The following is a 19,476-nucleotide window of genomic DNA, read 5'->3' on the forward strand; positions in this document are numbered from 1 at the left end:
AAACCACGTGAAGGTGGAAGCTCATTTGGCCTCACCCCCCCTCCCCCTAACATCAATCTAAAGTACCCATTATCATCTAATTACATACTTCATTCATTAATTCATCCATTTATGAACTATAACATTCAATCAATACAATGACATGACATTCTTTAATATGATATAAAATTCATTAATACACAATACTAATCAAAACTTCATTAACACATAACAATATTCATTAACATAAAATAAAAATCTGTATTAATACGCATCATTCATGCATAATTACTTAAAACAAAGTTCTTTCATTATCCAACAAGGTTTATCAAAGAAGATTTTTAAAACATCATTTCTTTTTTTTGTTTTCTGAGCTCTCTTAAGAAAAGTGCTCATAGGAGCATCCATATTTGCATCATTCTCCTCCTCTTCTGGCACATGTAATGTCAAATTACGATGGCTCCTTCTCTTTGGAGGAGTAGGAGATTGCTGCACTAAAGGGGGCTCTCTTGCAAGAACAAGTGAATGGGATAAATTGGCATACTCTTTTTCTTTTTCTAACTATTACAAGTTTTTAATTAAGTACGAGTACAACATAAAATGCATTTTTCTTACCTGAAAATGCCACATCATGTATATTAACATTTTGATCTGCCACTGCATCAACATGTTGAACACTTGGAACATGGTCCACTCCTTCAGCACGATGTTCAACATGCTCTGAAATATTCAAAAAAAGGATACACGTCAAATTCCAATTGAAGATGTTAAATTGTATTCATAATTGCATAAATAATTTCCAATAGTAGATTAATACCTCCATCACTATAATTCACATCATGGCCTTCGTCACAAGTAGGTTCTATGGTAAGATATGAAGGATACAGTAAAATGTTATGCACATTCTTATGTAGTCAATTTATGTTTAAAACTAATACCAAAAAAGAATCTTCTCAACTATTTAATTTCATTTACTTTTCATCTGACCAATTTACCTATGAGATATCATTTGGTGCACTGGATTCTTGGGCAAGGCTTATAGATTCTTCATGTAGGCGTGCAACCACAACTTTATAGCCTTCCTTCAAGGCAATTTTTCTATCTTCATCTGTGACCTCCACATTGAAATTTGTGCCCTATGGTTTTTTATTGATAATGTCAATTTTCCATGTATGGTTTCATTAAACAAAACTGTTTGTAACATTATATTAAAAAAAAATAATTTCATTGCTCTACTTACAAGTCGAGACTAGAGATTCATATAGCCACCAGAGCCAAGTTTGTGTTGGCCAACCTTTTCTACTCTTGCTTTTGTAGCCACAGATGGGTCCTACAATCTATGAACATTTTCAAACATCTTAGATTATATATTTACAAATATCAATAATTAGTGCATGATTACAATGTACTTAATACTATAATGACATACCTCTTTTTGCACTATGCTGCTTCATTATCTCTATCTTCACATAGCCTTTTCTCCTTTCCATCTTCTATTATTTCATTCCACTCCATTAGTGGAATCATAGGAGGATGGTCATACTTTGGGTTATCCTTAAGAGCCCTTCTATATTGATCCGTCACAATCTTTATATGCTTTGCTGCTCTTTTCAAAAGTAGGCCATTGTCAAAAATGTTTTTCCCAAATTTCTCCCCAATAGATGCAATCAACTAATTTTTTAATTCCACAGCTTGTAAATTCCACCTTTTTAAAAACAAATAGATTGTTAGATCAATAACTTTAGTATATTACAATAAATAAAAGAAAAGAAAATTTATGTAGCAATGATATGAAACTACGTACCTTTTACGTATGGTGGGTCCAAATAGTCTCAATTTCATATGAAAAAGATGTTCAAAGAAAGCATTATTACCTACAACAACATAAAGGATTTATCAGTCCAAAATGAGTAATGTAAAAGTAAACTAAATTTACACTTTAAATAATATTAATTTTAAATCACCTAGAAGCTTTCGTTCTATTAATGAAAAAAAAGTTTTCTTATTCAGCAACAATGTCCCTTCATATGAACCAGTACTAATCACATGAATTGCTCCAGAAAATGGATCAGTTTTAGTAGTACTGCTCTCTATTGGTCTATCGACTAAAACATCATAACAATTAAATGACAATTTTAGTGCTGCTCTCTATTGGTCTACCTCCCTGCCTATGTCCATGTCTCTCTATGTGTGGGTATATATATATATATATATATATATATATATATATATATATATATATATATATATATATATATATATATATATATATATATATATATATATATATATATATATATATGTATATATGTATATATGTATATATGTATGTATGTATGCATTGTGTGTGTATGCATGTGTTTTTATGTATGCAGGCTTTTGTAGACATCATTTAAGCACTGATATGCTACTTATTTGCTCATCAACTTGTAGAAATACATTACAAAATATAGCACATTACAAAATATAGCCAAACAAAGTTTTACCAATTCTAGTGGGCACAGACGATGATGTTTGCATGGTCCTTATTACTGATAATGCAACAAACAATAGTGGACAACAAACTGAAGCAGGAGTCCGCACTTCATCATGAGCTAAAGAATACAATATTTTTAGCAAAGACATTTGCAATGGATAAAGATCAAATGGGATACTAGTGAGAAACGTCCACAAAAAAAAGGTAAGTGTTATAATGTTGATCAAAACAAAGTGTTACATGAAGGTACTTCGCAACAACACTGACAATGTTCACCATGTGATGTCCCAACTAGCACATATGTCTATACAAGAACACATAAAATTAGAGATCATGATCCATAAGATACTATAAAATATTAATATCTATTGAACTTCCATTACTTCTTTAGTCAAATTACTGCTTACCTTCAAAGATTGGATTCTACGGTCCAATTCTATTCTCAATGCCTCTTTCTCCTCACTTCTGTCACCCTTGATGATAATGTTAACAAGTTCATCAGTGTATCTTTGCATAATTTGTTGGGTGATGAATACAGAGTCAGTACTAAGGCTAATGTCAATTAGATATGACGCTCGTATTTTAGATTGCATTTGATTAGCGATCATTGTAGCTTTTTCCTACCATTTGTGACATCAAATATTCATATACTTTCATCAAAATAACTCCAAAGCCATAAATAAAAGAGCATAATAATATGATTGGCTCAAATGACCTTGTATTAATCATAGTAAATCCATTATCATGTTCAATAATAGTCCTATCTAGATCATTTTGATTTAGTCGTTACCTAAACCATTTGACAACAAATGGAACTATTTTGAATGAATTAAAGTCACACTCAAGTATATCATCCGAAATGCCATAGTATCAATTTTCAGATTTTTGAGGATGTATGTCAGTTCAAGATGAAATATTGGTGACCGCGAAGACATCACTTATCCCAGAATCACACATTTTCTTCATTTAATCTAACTTTTTTGTGCCAAATTTATAGCCATGGTAGTACATAGCTTTGTGGTGTTTGACCTGCAATTATTCAAACATGTTAGGAATCTTCTCATTGATCTGTGAGTTGATATTAAAATTATGTCTCATGATTAGTAATCTTATGCATACCTTTGTATCTCTTAAGCCATATATTAGATCAAGTACCATTGGCATAACATTGGAATCTCCATTATGATGAGCTTCTTTAACCAATGATGCAACACCATTCCAAGTTAATGAGCGGCCATTTTCTTGAGTCTGTTCAATCCATACTTTCATCCAATCAAAGATTGTTTGCAATATACAAGTGTAGTGCATCCCACTCACAACCAACTATAAAGAAGACAATTAGACCAGTTAGAAACAACTTATATATATTTATGATGGATAAGAATTATTAAATTACAAAAATAAGCTTATAATTACCTCTCACCCTCCTCAATCTACCTTTCCCCATCAGGTACTCCCCTTTGAATTTGTCATTATAGTTAGGATTCCAAATGCAATCTACATGGATACCTACTGCGAACTTTGAAAGATATTCACTAATATACACCATGGTCTGGTATATCATATATCCCTCTATCATAGAACCCTCAGGATCTTCTCTTTTTTGAACCAAGCCCTTCATAAATTTCAAGTGCCTCTCAACCATCCACATTGATCTAGCTTGTACAGGTCCACACAATTCAATCTCCTCAACTTGATGTATGAGGTAGTATTCTTGAGCATTGAAAAATGTTGGAGGTAAACACTTTTGCATTTCACATGTAAGATATGGAATTCTTCTCTTCCAATATTTTATATCTTTTTTATCAATTTCTTTAGATGATAACCACCTAAAAGAGATTCAACACTAAAAAAATACATAAAGGAGATTTCAAATAAAATTATACAATAGATTTCAGATAAAAAGCTACAAATCTAAGAAAAAACACTTCTAACCTCATGCATTTTCCAATATCATATATAACTTGTTTAATACTATTGTCAAACTGTTGTGGAAGGGATAGAGGTAGGACAAACTGCAATCATTAAAAAATGATCATTTCAATATATTATTAAATAATGCAACTGGTACAACATTCAATCTTACAAATATACTGTAAATAGAAAACATGACTTACCTTGAGGAAGGTATGCCGATCATGTGTTTTCAACCCTAGCCCAAAATCACCTTTCTTTTCAATAGAAGAGTTCTTATATTTGCAGCAAATCTTGTTAGAATTTTTTTTTTTTGATAACTTCTTTTAATGCATCACTTTGTTGCTCTGTTAATAACCAAGGAAGGGCACTTGTGTTTATGCGATCTCCATTGCTATTTGATTCAATGAAAAATTTTAGTGCATGATTGGATTCGTGAATGTCAGTACAAATTTTAGCAATTTGTTCTCTATCATGCCTTCCATCCAACATTTTCCATAGTGTCTTTGTTACATTCTTTCCAATACGCATAGCATCAAACAAATTCACGATTGGGAGATCCTTGTAGTATGGTAACCTACTACATTGAGTAGGATAAATTTTTATTCCTCTAAAAAGTTGGTCATTGATGCCTTGATGACCTTGATGAGCATCAATTACAACATTAATAAATATAAGACAATATCAAAATACAAATTTTAAACTTTAGATGAAAATATGACATTACCTCAACGATTTAGTCAATCTTATTCCAACTTTCATAAATGAGGTGTCATTCTTTGTGGCCTTGATGATGTCTCTTCTTTCCCATTGAAAAGATGTTTTTTAGCAATTCGATACCTATGATTATTGTGGAGAAAGTGTCTAAACTCATCAAAAACCTGCTATCCTAAACTTCTCAAATGACGACATTTCATCTTAACAATATAACATAACACAAAAATGAGTTAGCCCAGGGGCATCATGTATTGTCCATACAAGCATTGCATGGAATTGAAATTGTTGATGTCCTAGCAGTCTAGAGATGTCATACATAGTGATGCCATTCCATAACTTCAACAACTCATCAATTAGGGGCTCAATATACACATTCATATCTTTAACTTGGTACTTACCTAGAAATTGAATGAACATAAACATTACGTAATTATTATAACCATTTTCATGCACTATTTATAAATTAATTTAGATAACTGTAAAATAAAAAAATACCTGGCACAATCATTGACAACATTATGTGCTCCCTCTTTATGAACATCCAAGGAAGAATGTTATTGTTAATAACAAAAATAGGCCATATTGAGTAAACAGATCTCATATCTCCATATAGATTGACACCATCTGCCGCCAATGAAAGTTTTAGATTATGAGGTTCTTCTTTAAAGTGTGACCATGTTTCTTCTATCTCTTTAAATGCAGAACCATTGACAGGCATTCACATAATGTCATCTTGACTTCTATTGCGTGCATGGTAATCCATAAATTGTGCCAAGCTAGCACACCTGAATAATCGTTCAAGACGTGGAATAATGGGAATGTACCAAAAAACCTTGTGAGGCACATTTTTTATTATTTGATCTGACTAATATCTAATAACATGACAATCAGGGCATTCTATTGCATATTCATGTTGTTTATGATATAAAATGTGATCATTGGGACATGCATGTATTGTCTAATACTTCATTCCAATCTGATCCATAATGTTAGATAATTCTCAGTATGAACGAGGCAAAATGTTTGATGGTGGTAAAAAAAACTCACTAATCAACCTACAACAACAAATATGCATTGTTAATATAATGAATAGTAATTTTATGCTAACATTGAAGATGACAAAAATGACATACCTTAGCATACGTGACATTGCTACATTGGATATACTATTCATAACCTTTAAGTTCACCAACAACACTATAGCCGATAGTAGAGTTGTTTGGGAGTCTTTGTATAAGGGCTTGTGTGCCTTCTCAAGTAAAGGTATGTCAAGAACATCTTCATCATTATCATCAGATTCACTAGTACCATCATTATGAGCCTCTTCATCACCTGCCCGAATACCATCTTCTTCAATCATGTCCTCTGGCACATTATCATCTTCTTCCATGGAAGTGTTATCTTTAGCTTGGATATTCACACCTCCATGTTCCTCCAGTAGGAAATCCACATTCAGCAATGGACAAAAATCGTGGCCTCCTTCAACATGACCATATTCCCTACAATGAATTTGGGCTGTTGTGATTAGAATTCTTTGATTCTTTAAGCCCTTACACTTTTTGCAAGGACAATAACATTTATCAAGTTTTCTTCGAAACTAAGCCCAAAATGCAGCCATTGTCTCATTATTTTGTTTTCTGTTCATATTGTTAGGCGTGGTCTTTCTTCATAGGAAAATATACTTGCAAATAAATTGGAACATGAAGATGACTAAAAGATTGAAACATATTAATGCAATCTTTAATTAAGAACATGTGAGCTCAAAAGATGGGTAAATCTCAAAAACTCGTGAGCCTAAGATCATTACAATTTCAGCCATGAAATAATTGCAATTGAAATTTGTTGAAAAATAGGCCTAAGTGGGTTGGCCTAAGGGTCAAAAGAAGAATTCATATTTCACTTAATTACAAATCAATTAGCTTATGCAAGTTTGGCCTCATGGTGGTTGTACAATTTTAAAAAACTTAATCCTTAAACCATTTGGGTTAACATCAAGGGACGTGAATTTAGGACTCAAACATCTATAAATGTTGGATGTTGAAATTATTTGGAACATCAACCCTTCCAAGCACTTCTTAATCCTTACAATGGATCCAACACCTTCTCTTGGTCCAATCCTAACCTTCTATGCAAGAAAATATACCCTTCATGTGGATGGAATCTCCCAACTCATAACTGTCCCATTCAGCTAGTGACCCTTAAACAACACCCTGTCACATTTAAAGATCTTTGTCTCTAATCTCCCTTCATTTCTCTGCACAAAATCATATCAAATAGGTGCATAATACATTAGTAACCCCTCTTCCATGAGTTACATATACAATACAACGGTAAGAGGGGTCAAATTCATTGAGTTTTCCTTAGAAAGTCAAGTTCTGTCATGTGACAATGACAATCTCTTATTACCTGTGCAAAATCCTTTACAAATGAATTTTCAAAAATAAAATCAACTTACAGAATAACCTTCTTAATCATTTTCATATTCAAAGAAATGCTTTGAAGTGAAATCAAACTTGCACCAATTAAAAACAACCAAATTGCATAGTCATTGTTCTGTGACAGTTTTAACAGCGAAATAGAGAGTTTTTTTATTGATTTTCAAGGGCTATCACATTGAAATCTCCTCAACACCTTTACACATTCATCTATCATGTTCATATAAGATTATTTTTTTCCTTTTTCAAATTTCCTCACACCCTAAAACCAACCAAATTCCCTTTAACTATCTTGGGATAGTTTAGAATAATTTTTAATGTCTTTAATAACAATCCTTTATGATAACCTCAAGCTTTAGGACTCAATTCTTGTGACATTTTTGAGACTAATTGACCTTTCTAATGCTTAAAAGACTCATAAACCTTCACTTAATCCCATGACTCTACCATAGTGCCATATGTGGCTTGTTTGGCAACATTTTGTCATATTTCCAAATTACATTGCATTTATTTCCGTTTGATATGCATTTTATGACTCTTTGACCCCATTCAACCTAGTACATTCTAGGACTCCCTTTGCCCATGACATTTTACTACATTACATAAATGACCCTTGTCCTTTCATCTTGATGCCAAGAATGGCTTACAACTTGAACTTTAATGATTAAAAACATATCAAAAAGGACCTTCACAGGGTCTTATTACATCAAATCCCACATATTAACCTTGCAATTCTGCAATAAGGCACATAACTTGTTGAAGGTTTTGATTTTTGGTTTCAGCTGGGTTTCACTTAATATAAATGGGTATAACACCCTCACTAAACATTTTACAAATAGGTAGCAAGCTAAGGGGGCTTGACTACAGGAAAAATTCAATGGTTTAATATGCTTTAGCCAAAGTGGTAACATGCCAAGAAGTTACAAGGAATGGTTCACAAGACACAATTTGTTGAGCCTTCTACAAACAAGGTAGCAAACCAAGTAGTTTTGATTGAGAGGAAAAATCAATGGATATGCTGGTGTGACTTTTCACAATATAGAAATATTCTGATATTTGGGGTAAAAAATCAATTAAGTTTTTTTTTTAGTCTTGCAGATTAGGGTTTTATTTTGTGAAATCCTGAAAACAATTAGGTTACCCTAACTATGCCCTATTATGTAAGTTGTATCTTCCTTTCAATTTCTTAGGGTTTGGCTCTAAATTATCCACAAAAATGACCTAAGTGCCTGGAAATCCCTTATACCTTTGTTTTGTGTTGTCCTAGTTTTCAAAATTTTCAAAAAGGTTATTGTTTCAAAACCATTTTGGCGTGGTATTTTATCTTAAAGATTTGTTTGCATCAGAATACCTTTATTCCTTATGATAAACCTTTTATGTGCTCTAATTGGATATTTTATTAATAAAAGGATGCCAAGTTGAAATTTTTTTCAACACCGTTGATTTTACTTCAAATCTACGGTTCCCGCATTCTTGCATTATCAAAGTGCTAGGTTTTTAAATAATGTAGGGAAGCATACTTGTGACACGTAGCCTCGGATTTTTTTTGAGATACAGTGCGCCACAAAAGGTCTGGTATGTCAGCATGGGTCAAGACACTTCTGCAAATTTGTCAGATTTGCTAGGACACATTTTATTTTCCTGTATTGTCATTGATGGTCTAAATCAATAAAGCTTCACCTTATGATCAATATGCATCAACCGTGGATCTAGTTCAAATCTACAATTCCCGCATTCTTGCATTATCAAAATGTGTGATCTTTAAATAATGTGAGAAAGTGGGCTCACGATGCGTGGAAATGGTGATATCATCGGCCCACCTTTTGCAGAAAGGTAATTACGGTGTGTCTTCTGTGGCATTTGTCAAATGACATGGAATGGATAGAAAACTTTTCATTGATCCATTCAGATTGAATGAATGTATAGTCATTACATGTTTTTGATCAGCATTGATTAAAGCGAGATCAACAGTTCCTGCATTCTCGCATTATCGAAATGTGCAATCTTTAAATAATGTGGCCAAGCAAGCATGGTGGGACAGGGACAAAGCTTTAAGAATTATGTTGAGTCATGCCACGTTGGAAAAGACTAAAAGAAAATGAACACACCATTGGTGGTGGGAGATAGGTATGCCATGTCGAAAATGGCAATGTCATGGGCGCCGAAACTTTAATTGCTATGAGAAGCACATTGACAAAAGAGAAAGTTCTCATTGGTCAAGTTGATCTAGTGGGCCGCCAAATAAAGAAATCTTAATTTTCCATTGATCAGAGTAAAATCGACGGTGCCCACATTCTCGCATTATCAAGATGTGAGGGTTTTAAATAATGTGAGCAAGCGGGTTTCCAACATGTGTCTAGGGATCCTAAAGTTTTAAAAGGCTTCTTGTTTTTGAAAGGAAGCTGTCCAATGCATGGGAGATCAACGGGTAGAATTCAAATTCAAGATACAACTTGAAAATAGTAGTTGCAGAAATAAATATGATATAGAGCTTCCTTCGTGAGACCTAAATACTTTGATATAGCACATGAATTTGCTTTTGTTGAAGCATAGTTATAGATTTTTGTAGTATGAGAGGATTTCTAGAGCTAGGACATAGAATTTTTCAAGGGTTTCAACGCAATTCACAAAAGACATTGCAGAGAAAGGAGGGAAAATCTAGTGGGTAAGTGATCTGTAACTAGTAGAAATAATAATTTGCTGTTATAAATTTCCTGAACTCTTAAAGATGCCTCCAAGAAAGGATTTTTCTCGGCAAACTGAATATTCAAAAAGGGGTGTGCATGATGATTTTCTAGAACAATTTCCTTTGTCAGTACATGAGATAACAAAAGGGAGGGAGTTAATTCCTAAAAACCCTAGAGTAGCTATAGTAGAGGGTTTTTATGACAAGGCCAATTAGGTACAAGGTGCTCAGGTATCCATGGGAGGTTTGGAATTATTCAAAAAGTGGTTTTCAGAGAAAAAATTGGATAATCCTCTGAGCAATGTTTGGGAGTTTGATATTGGAAACTTGACAGTCCCTACAGTTTTCTTTGACAGTGATTTATTAATGGATTTGGCCAAGAAGTATGACCCAATTATAGGGTGGATAAAGAATCATGTTGGAGTAAACCTCTTTAGGGTTTTCCCTGAACTAATTAGAGAAGTTTTCAATCTTAAAGCTAACCATGCTGTGCATGAAACCATTGACATGGATAACCTACAAGCAAGGTATGATGCACAAAAAGTCTACTTGAAAACAGGGCTGCTGCAGGAGCATGCTGCTAAGGTTGGTAATTTATCTGTAATTACTATTAGCACCCCAGAGCCACTATTAAAAGGACATTTTAACATTAGGGCTAAGGCATTATATGTTTCCCTTTGTAATATTTTTGGAATAGATGAGGTAGAAAAAATTTCAGGCCCAATTGTCCTCATCATGGCACAAACTCTTCAATTTGGAATGAGCTCCATCCTAGATTTTGCAACATTTCTCGCAAAAGAAATTCACAATGGTTTGGTTGGGATAGCAAAAGGAAAAGTAAATAAACCATTCTATTGGTACTCATTCCTTATGTATATGTGCTTGTACAAGGGATTTTCCTTTTTCTCCACAGGTATGGAATTGGAAACAACTAGGGAAGGGGAGAAGAATCCAATATAGTTATGGAGTGTATATATGACCTCTGAAGCCACAAGTGCCAGTTATGTGAGGTTTGATAGGTATTTTGCATCAAAGCTTAGATTTCTTTTAAGAGGAGATAGCCCTAGAATCCCACAAACATTGTTAGAATTGGTCAGACCCAAGGACTATGCTAAAGGGCTACTTGTCAGTCATAACTGGGAGGATATAATAACCTACAATGTTTCAACAGTAATAATAGTGTATGGTTTTTTGGGAAAACCTCATGTGCTACCGTTTCATGTGCCATTGAAGATAGGAGTTGTTGAGTTGTTATGGCAGACAGGTACCATAGATGAGAGGGAGTTGACTAGGAAGGACACATTTTTTCCAATTGTCACGGTGGCCCATGATTTTGTTTTTGTGAGGAAAGGTTGGAAACACCTAAACTTTTTTTAAGACAAATATAACATGGCAGAATCTCATGCTAGATTTATTGATCCTGAAGGTTTCTATGATATCTTCAGGGAGAGAATAAAAGCTTCTCACATGGTCCAATGAGTTTATTATCTTGAAGATGTGATTAGAAACATTTTCACCTTACAAGAACAAGAATTGAGAAAAGAAAAGTGAATGATGTTTAGCAAAACTCTTGAATTCATTAATGCTTTTGACCCCCACTATGACCCATTGAAAGAAAAGAAATACTGGGGAGCCAAGATGCAAGCCTTGATGAATAATTTTCCTAAGATAACATAGGTTATGAATGAAAAAAGAGCTACATATATTAAGGCATACCTAGACAAGGATGCAGAAGTGTAGAAAAGGATTAATAGTAAAAACATAGTAGCTCCTGGCCAATATACATTGCAAAAAATGGTAGGTTATGTAATGATTCAAAGTGTGAAACAATGTCCTCCTCATAGAGGAAAAAGACCAAGAAGTCCATCTACAACTAGTGCTCCAAAAAGACAGAAATTAGAACAAGGATCTTTTTCTTCTCTGCCAGAATAATATTCCCCAAGCCAATCCCCAATCATGATAGATGATGAAGCATCTTTAGGGGAACAATTAAGACAAATTTGAGGAGAAGGGGATATAATTGTTACTTCCATAGATCTGGAGATTGGGGAACCACAAGAACCCCGTGCACCTTCCTTGGAGCTTACTGTTGCTGACTATAAAGGTAAGGAAATTGATCCTATAGTTGCCCAAGCCTCTGAGAGGTTTGTAAATGATGAAAATTTTATGAAGTCTAGAGCATTTGCACAATTTTTGTGGAGGCTGAATATAGGCAATTTTGAAAATACTTGTAACAAAATAAAAGCAAAACAACTAGATAAACTAGACTCTGTTATCAAAGAAGAGGTGAAATCTAAATTTTTGAATGATTTTGCCCAATTTACACCTGAGGCCGAGAGGCAATTAGTTAAATAGTTAGGAGTTCTTATCTTACCTGAATGGGATATTGTGAATGCTATGGCTTTTGATTCAATAAGAAAACAAAAGGATGTCTAGTTACAAACTGAAGAAGAAATTTTACAGGCTCATAGAGGAGTTAAATTTAGTGATGATCACCAAGACCTTTTAATTTGGTCAATTGAGGAAAGGGATAAAACTAGGATGCAGGAAATATCTACTGCAGAACATACTAGTACATTGACAGTATATAGGGCTAGTGAAGTAAGCAGCAAGCAAATAATGGGGATGGCCTCAGAAGTGCTGAAATTTGGTGGTGTTGTATTTGGCAAGGAAGAGGATAGATTTACCCAACTCAATGTTAGATTTGAATAAGTTTTAAAAGCATATGAGGAAAGGGGAATACAAATATAGTCAGTAGAAAACAAAATGTCTCAAATGGAGAAGATACTTGGGAAGAGAAAAGTAGGAGAATCTAGTGCACATAGGATGACCTACCCTTCACAATCACTTGTTGGAGCAACCCCTATTGTTGAAATACTAGACACCCTTGAAAGACCTCAATTCTATAATGCAGAGTACTTTGAAGTAGAAAAAACCAAATTACATGAGTTGCAGGTAGAATTAAAGAATCAATATGAACGAAAATTGAAGCAGGGTGTGATGTATTTAAGGGATAAAATACAATGGTCAACTTTCTTTGATTAGTTGACAAGAGTTATAGCTCTCATGGATGAGTTGAGTAGAGATGAGGTTAATTTAACTCCTCTGGCATAGAAGTGGAGGGAGAGAAACAATGATATCACATTCATGTGTATATCTGCTGTCCAAATGCCTTGTCATCAAGTAGAGAAAATTTTTGATTTATTAAATAAGCTAGGAGATTTTGGTGATAAGAGGGATTCTTTGCAAAAAAGATTAACACATTGTTTTCCCAAATATATTTCTAAAAAATTCATTTTATTTCCTTGTGCTTTAGAATCTGTTAGCACAATAAAGGAAAAAGAAAAGTGGAAAAAAGAGTTAGACAAAATATTTCACGAAAGGATCAAGAATATCATGAATGAAACTAGTCACTAGTTTTGGGCAAGAACAAATGAAGAGTTTGTAAAGATACAATCATTCTATAATGCCATCAGAAAAGAGCTTGATGATTTAGAGGAATTGGAAAATTCTTTAGTAATCATATGAAGAGAGGCTCTAAATTTTAATTGGCTAGATGATGTTGTTTATAATGAGTGGAAAAATCAATTTTTAGTACAAATGTCAGAAGATGATGATGAGGAAGATGCAAAAGTAAAGGTTACCCTCATAATCAGTAATGAAGACATGGAAAATCCCTAGATCAAAGTAAGTTTGTAGGTAGTTGAAGATGATACATCAATTTTTAACCTTATGGCCACTTACTTTGAGGATGAAGAATAAATGAAGAATCAGATCATATTCTTTTGTTTCAACAACTGAGAAGCATAACAAAAAGGGACCCACCAAGGAATGTTCTATGTAATAGCTTTTCTATTGTTAGCTTTTGTCTTTTGTGGTAGACATTTGTTAGTATATTTTAGAAGACACATGTCACTTTCTTTTAGCCTAAAGCTTGTTGCATCTCACACTATTTAAGTGAGATTTCAAGGCTAAAAAATGGTCTGAATTCTATTTTTCTAAGTAATATGCTTAGTCTATCTTTGGTCCAAAATTTTGAAAGAAAATCCATGATGTATTTTCTCTGTCAATTCTCTGAGAATACATGAATATAGAATGAACTGTGTCTTTTTCTGAAGGTCATTCTGAGTTTATTGTAAATGGTATACCATATTCAAAGAAAATGAATACAAATTGTGATTTGTCCCCATATCAACTCTTTTTGAATCTTGTCTCCTTCTAATTACATGGTTATCTTGATATTGTATAAGTAAAGGCTTGTGCAATTGAATGCAATCTAGTTAGGTTGTATATCTATTTATCACTGCTATTAATTCAATGGATTAAATAAAAGCTTTGATGAATGTGATGAGGTTTCTTTAGTAATGGAAAGGATTTTGAATGATGAATTCTGATAAGAATTGCTCATAGAATTTGTTGTAAGGCAATGAATTAGATCTAAGAATTTTCTATAGACTCTGAACCCCAATGGATTAGGCACTGATCAAATTGATTTAGCTGAAAGAGAAATATATCATAAATGGTTATCAAAATGAAGCATCCAATCAAACTTTACTTTTATTTCCTGTAGATCTTCAAAGGCTGGCCAGTACTTGTCTGAATGAAATGTTTTAGCTTCAGTTAGCCAATATTGTTAAGAACATCTACAGATCTATAGAAGAAATTTTGGCCATATATGTTATGTGGGATGTATTTAGCAAATTGTTATGAATTATGTATGTATTTGAGGATTTGAGATGAGAATCAGAATGAAACTAAAATAATCCTCCTATGGTCTTTTCTAGTTGTGAATCATCCCTGGGTATACCCACCCTGGTTTTGCAGAGCAAAAAGAGTAGAAAACCATCTGTGGTTTTGTTGAAGTTGGGTCCAAGTACTTTGCATATGCAATTGTTAATAAAAATTGGCTAGTCTTTAGATTGTATATGCACTATCATCCTGGTATTAAGCATTCTGTCGCTTAGTAGTTTTACTACATTTTAAAACACCCAACAATGCATATTTGAGAAAGAACAGTGCTAGCGTGAGTGACCTCTAAAGAAGCATTTGTGCTTCACCCCTACTACTCATGAGATTTGTCTCAATAAATACAATTCAATACTTCACAAAAATATCGCTTATATGAAAATCCACACCATTTTTTCCCTTTTTCTAAATTTACTTTATAAAATATTTCTTTTAAGATGCAGTGAGGGGACACTTTCATTTCTAGTCTTTTTCAAAGCAAAGCTACCATGTTGTGCACAATTTGTTCATTGCAAGATTTAAAAGAAAATAAAAGTAGCTCATAGTGACCCAAAGATGGTTAAAGGATTCTTGCAAACATATTACACTCTGGAAATTGATATTTTCTTAATATTAATATCAAATTAAGGCTCTTTTTAGAAATCATATTCCTCTCCTTTTCCTACCTACCATATAGTAATAAAAAAAATAATACTCTCATATATAGTGTATACAAAAATTGATGTTCTCACTTTAATCATTTGTATACTTCAAGAGGTTTGTTGACATGGGCCGTAAACCATTACATTGCAACCTAGAGCATAATAATGTCATCAGCATTCTAAAGCAAGATTACTACAAGACCAAACTTGCTTGTGCTTTATTCAACTTGTAGCTATCTTTCCTATATATTACTTATAAATTGAATATTTTTTACATTTCCAAAGTTTCTCCATACTTCAAGAGATTTCTTGACTTCAGCCATAAAGCATTTAAGATACACATCAAAGCTTGGTCATATCATCAGCATCAAAAAGGGGGAACCGCTGCAAGAATAAAGTTACTCGTACTTGTTATGACTTGGGAGCTACCCTACGTATAGTTTATGAAATTGATTTTTTTCATATATGAGTCCCTCCAAATTATCCTATACCATAAAAAATTAGTGCTAATGGTGAGCCTTATATGCTCTTTAAAATTAAGCTCTCAGGTATTGTTCTTCTTAGAATTCTTGAAGCTAGTACTTTCATCCTATGGTCAGAGGCCACTTAGATAAAAATATTAGCAACTTCAGGAATATCAAATACAAAAATTTAATATTTTTTAAGCTTATGCTTTGATATGAACAAGATCTGAACAATGATAAATACATTTTGAATAGAGAAACCAGCCAGAACTTTGAGTAAATTGGATATAAGTAGTAAATACTTTAATTTATCATTAAAAAGATCCTGTAATCTCTATTTCATTCTTTGTCCTACTGAAAAACCTATCAGTCATCATGAGAAAGTACCCATAAATGTATATGATCAAGCTTGTGTGCAAAATGAAATTGGGGTTATATAGAAACATCTACCAGTTTAAGCTCTGAAGCCATGGGAGTTGGCACAAAACCCACAATCATCCATATCACAATTTTGAATCATAGAGAACTTGTAGCATCAAATTATGTTCTTGGTAGTAGCAGCTGAAGATTTTGTGCATGACTACACATCTATTGACATGCCACGACTCTACAATATTTTTATTCTACATCAACAAAGTGTAAAATTGACTTAAAAGTACAACACTTTCTCTGCACCTTGCATGGACTCTAGAAAGGTGTTCCGCGAAATGGTTGAAATTTGTTCACTCATATGCAAAACCATTTTCTTCTATAATTTTTGTAATATAGCATCTGCTTCAAGTGTACCAATCCAGCCCTCTATTGAATGTAACAAATCTATAAATACATTTTCAACATTTCTAATGTATCGATTCCTTTTATCCTTACGATGGGAATATATGTTGCATAGATAACAAATGGTTATTAAAATTTTAGGGCCATTGACTCAACGAAGGCCAGGGTTTCCATTAGAACCTAGATTTCTAAAATTTGGTGCTACTTTTGTATATTTACTCTTATAGGGATGCTTAGTAGCACATTAAAAAAAAAATATTTTTCTTGAAATATATTTGGTGTGGTTTTGATCAATGCTATGTGTCTAGTTGCAGTTGGATTTCCTAATATATTACAATTGCTAGCACTGTGATAATCTAGTAAAATTTCAAAAGCATACCTTATTTAAGAAGTTTTTTGAATCATTACTATGAGTTTGTTGCATTACATCCTTGCCCAGCTACACTTCTACTATGTAAAGAGATAACAAATGGGTAGATTTTCCTTCTAGAACAAACTCATTGTCTTCAGGATTAGTGTGTCTTTAATTAAAATATTTTAAGGCATAATGAGTAATTAAATACTTTTTGCTTTCTATTGCTAGGAAATAGCATATTGACACTCAAGATATGGTTAAAATTGGCTTTGGTTGACAATAGTAACAAAGTTATTTTTGGCAAAGTTGGAAATGCTTCAGTGTCTTTTGGTGTGTAGTGTTAACTATTGGCTCCATTGGGGGTGTTAGCTAATCTAAAAGAAATATAGGATCAATGATGGTGATTCCCTATATTAAGTTGCACACAAGATCCTCCAAGTTCGAAATGCTTCAGTGTCTTTTGGTGTGCAGTGTTGACTAGTGGTTCCATTGGGGGGTGTTAGCTAATCTTGAAGAAATATAGGATCAATGATGGTTATTCCCTGTATTAAGTTGCACACAGGATTCTCCAATTTTCAATTGATTGATTGCAACAAATAAAATATTTCTCTTTCTATGTATTCAAATAAGGAATTTAGTTGAACCAACCAAGAAATGTATTCAAGAAACACTTGTGTCCTGATTCAAATTTCAAGAGAACTCAACCAATGTTGTTCCCTCTTTAGTAGATATCCCCTTTCACGTCCTCCCTTGCCTCTCTAATTAAGTGAATACTTGCAGAAGTTCCTATCCTGAGAAATTGAGCCATGGGGATTACATTACTGCCTTAAAATTTAATAATAAACTAGGTGTTCCAACAATTCATATATCTTCTATTGAGATAGATTTTGAAATGGTCCTTACTATCAAGATAATTTGAATGGAGATTGGATGTAAACATTGATTATGAAGAAAATGCCTGCCCGAATCAACTCAGAGCAGCAACCTGATAAGGCACAATAAGCTTGTCTCTGAAAGAGGAATAATAGTTAAGGAAATGCAAGGCTTAACTAATTTGATAGCATTGTGGAAGCATTCCAGCCTATTCAAGCTTCTTATAAAGAATCAACTCAGAGCTATTCAAGAAGATAGTATTGTGGAAGATATCAAACTTAAACACCTAAATGAGTCAACCAAAGCCATTCAGAACTGATTTGATACCAAAGAAAAGAGAATCAAAGAATTAACTTGCAGGGAACTCCAACTAAATGCTTTTAATACCAAACACCAATGCTATAGAACTATAAAATAAATAACTAGATGAAGAATTTTCAAGCGAAAAGACAAAGCTAAGCCCAAACTTAAGCCTTGATCATCCTTTAGAATGCACGTATGGATTCAAAAGAATTATTTTTTAGTTCTTTGTGACAGTGCATGATGGTAGCTTTAGAATATTAATTATTTCAGGCTAAGACTAGCACATAGGCCATTGCAATATTTTGAGTCTAACATATTTAAATGACCAATGATGCCTATGATTATGGTAGAATTGTCAATGGATATGTTTTACATCTCCAAAGTAGGTTTTTTTTAATGTGTATAACCCCTTACTTTATCTTTGGGCATGACTATTTTTGATGTTTAGATCTTGATATTGTTGTAACCCTATTCTGATAATATACAAAATGTTGAATCTTGAAAGGAATTTGGAAGTTTTTGGAATCCAAAGTCGGCACTTTGTTATTTGTATCTGAATTTTTCAAGAAGTCAAGCCCTTCGATGAAGCTATAAATCATTTAGAGTATCTCAATAATCATTAAACCTTGTCCAAAAACTATTTTTCCCAAATTTTTAGCAAATTAAATCTAAAGCCTTTTGTAGCCCAAAAATGGGCTCCAAAATGTTCAGGTTTTTTTAGTAGAATACAAAAAGAAATTAGTTGTGAGGACTTGTAGGAGAAATACAGAGACAAACTTGCAGATTATAATGATGGACTAAATCAGAGAAATGAAAGGAATGTCAACCAAAGAAGAACAAAACTATAGGTATTCCAATCCACCTCCAATCCATGGAATGATTTGAAAACCCTAAGAAAAAGAGATGGAACAACAATGTCCAGTATAGCCACAAAAATTAGCACTGAAACAACTAGAAGAGATCCCAAAATTAGCAAAGAAAACCATCATCTCTACCCTTACCATATTTTGGCTCATCCACAATGACCATACATAGTAGATTCCCAATTCTTGAGTGTCCCTCTCACATTTTTGTAGAAGTTTCTCATAATAATGAAGTAGGGCACAAAATTGA

The 19,476-nt window shown here is 33.2% G+C and overlaps 1 pseudogene; it reads left to right on the forward strand.

Moving 5' to 3' along the window:
* LOC149545063 (serine--tRNA ligase, chloroplastic/mitochondrial-like) overlaps positions 1–19,476 on the forward strand; it is a 49,223-nt pseudogene that overhangs the window by 26,152 nt on the left and 3,595 nt on the right.

Source organism: Cupressus sempervirens, chromosome 8 (assembly GCF_028749045.1).
Source record: "Cupressus sempervirens isolate cs-2001-9-10 chromosome 8, ASM2874904v1, whole genome shotgun sequence".
Taxonomy (NCBI): domain Eukaryota; kingdom Viridiplantae; phylum Streptophyta; class Pinopsida; order Cupressales; family Cupressaceae; genus Cupressus; species Cupressus sempervirens.